This window comes from Portunus trituberculatus, chromosome 13 (assembly GCF_017591435.1).
Source record: "Portunus trituberculatus isolate SZX2019 chromosome 13, ASM1759143v1, whole genome shotgun sequence".
In the NCBI taxonomy this organism is placed as follows: domain Eukaryota; kingdom Metazoa; phylum Arthropoda; class Malacostraca; order Decapoda; family Portunidae; genus Portunus; species Portunus trituberculatus.
This window is the reverse complement of record NC_059267.1, coordinates 6,141,781-6,144,280: the sequence shown is the minus strand read 5'-3', so window position 1 is coordinate 6,144,280 and position 2,500 is coordinate 6,141,781. Positions and strand designations below refer to the sequence as shown.

Sequence of the window (2,500 nt, the reverse complement as noted above, 5' to 3'; positions counted from 1 at the left end):
CCGTAGGGAAATAATAAGTCATACGGAGTGTTATGGGTTCCAATATTTTGTCCACAGGCGGGAAATCCGTGACGTCACTTCTAAATACCGCTAAACGCTCCTAATCATCACCCGCACGTTGAGCAGCTTGCCGCCCAGTGTCCTCAGGAATTTTGCTTGGATATTGCTTTCCAACAATCTGAGTTGCCAAATACGTATGCACTTCAGCAACATTTCCAGTGCAGTGTTACCACGTGAGCGAAAGACAACAACAGTACGCAGAATATCCGGCCGAATGAAGCACACACACACACACACACACACACACACACACACACACAGTGTAGTGGTTAGCACGCTTGACTCACATTCGGCGAGGAAAATGGGCAAGCCTCTTATTGTGTAGCCCCTGTTCACCTAGCAGTAAATAGGTACGGGATGTAACTCGAGGGGTTGTGGCCTCGCTTTCCCGGTGTGTGTTGTGTGTTGATGTGGTCTCAGTCCTACCCGAAGATCGGTCTATGAGCTCTGAGCTCGCTCCGTAATGGGGAAGACTGGCTGGGAGACCAGCAGGAGACCGAGGTGAATTACACACACACACACACACACACACACACACACACACACACACACACACACACACACACACACACACACACACACACACACACACACACACACACACACACACTAGGAATAACGTCATTATCTCTGTGTTTTTCATGTGTTATTTCAAAGGTGTCCACCATTCTTTATTTCAGTTGACATCATTATGTGTGATAGCAGTTACCCCCTCCTTTGCTATGACTTCAGTGTGTGTGTGTGTGTGTGTGTGTGTGTTTATTCTTCTTGTGTGTGTGTGTGTGTGTGTGTGTGTGAGAGAGAGAGAGAGAGAGAGAGAGAGAGAATTTAATGGAAATATTTGCTCTTCAGTAGTATGTACTATGTAGTGCACATATTGTAAATACTAAATTTTCAGTTACGAATCATTATGTACAAAACTTTACGGCCGGTTCAGGGTGTGCCTTTCGAGCGGCGTGGTGACAATTTGTTAGAATGTTTTGTCTTGACTAACACTGCACTGTTGTGTGTTACCTTGAATTAATATTATAAATATCAATTCAAGTTTCGTCCAGTCTGGTGACACTGTAATGGAATGTTGTGCCTTACTTAAAACTGCACTGCTACCTTTTACGTTTAATTGAAATAAGAATGTTCCTGAGTGGTTAGCCTGGGAGGGAGCCAGTGGGTGATGATTGTGTTTGTCTGGCATCTGAATCATTTACAATATTCTTATAAAATTACGTGTTAATTGGCAGAGCAGAAATTCAGAATAAATGTCTTTGTTTACTAATACGAATATACAGTTGTCTTATAACTAGAATTGTTCTTTATAGTGAACCCATCAGAATAATTAAAACCCTTACAGATAACAAGTCAAACATGATAAAACTGGCAAACTTCAACTCATGTACACACAGCAGCAGACTGCAGTGTGTCTGTCTATATACCAGTACACACCACCCATCCATCCGCCCACCAGCTCACCTAACCATACACACGCAGACACACAAATACTAAGAAATACAAAAAATACACAAAAGCACAGATAAAAGCACAATTCTTTAGTATGCGAGTGAGTAAGATGTGGGCGGTGTTGTCCTCCAGTTCTCTCTCTCTTTGTCTTTGAGATGAAGGATGTAGCAGGGGCACGAATCCACTACCTACCTGTCTTGTACACGTACGGTAGCATTGGTGACTCATTAGCAAAGAATATATTGTATTACTACGCGCCATGGACTCAATACGCTGCAGTATACTACGTAATTTGGCATTATCTTTAATTTGTTTCTATCGGTAATTCTTTTTTAAGTATCGGCAAAAATAGAAGATACTGATACCAATACTTCTTAAACGGGCCGATACTGCCATACCTTTACCGATACTGATACATCGGTACATCTTTAATGTTAATGTAATGATAAGGTTTGTCTTTATATAAGCAATGATAAGAAAATGATAATGATTCTACCACCACCACCATCACCACCACCACCACTTTCATTTCCTCTGTACGCAATAACAACGGAATTAAAAGCAACATAACACATTTAACCCTTTCAGTATCATGACACGTTTTCACATACATTTTGTTTACTATTTAGTGATTTCAGACAGTTTCAGAAACTTATGTAGGAAATTAGAATAGTCAAGACTAGCCATTAATCTTGTGACCTCTGTAGACCCTTCCTAATGTCAATAAAATGGTCTAATCGTACACAAATCTCAAGGTAAAAATGTGTTCCAGTATTGAAGGTGGTTAAAATAGTGAAGACTGTGGCCATTTATCTTGTGACCTCCGTAGACCCTTCCTAATATCAATAAAATGGTCTAATCGTACACAAATCTCAAGGTAAATATGTGTCCCAGTATTGAAAGGGTTAATTAACATACGTATAATTCTATCATTACATTATTATCTCCCATTTTCATTCTCCTAATCCGGTTAATTACACACTAA

The 2,500-nt window shown here is 40.3% G+C and overlaps 1 protein-coding gene across 1 annotated transcript in view; it reads left to right on the top strand.

The window, feature by feature from the left end:
- Positions 1–2,500, top strand: part of LOC123502983 (inositol polyphosphate-4-phosphatase type I A-like) — a 91,991-nt gene that overhangs the window by 17,603 nt on the left and 71,888 nt on the right.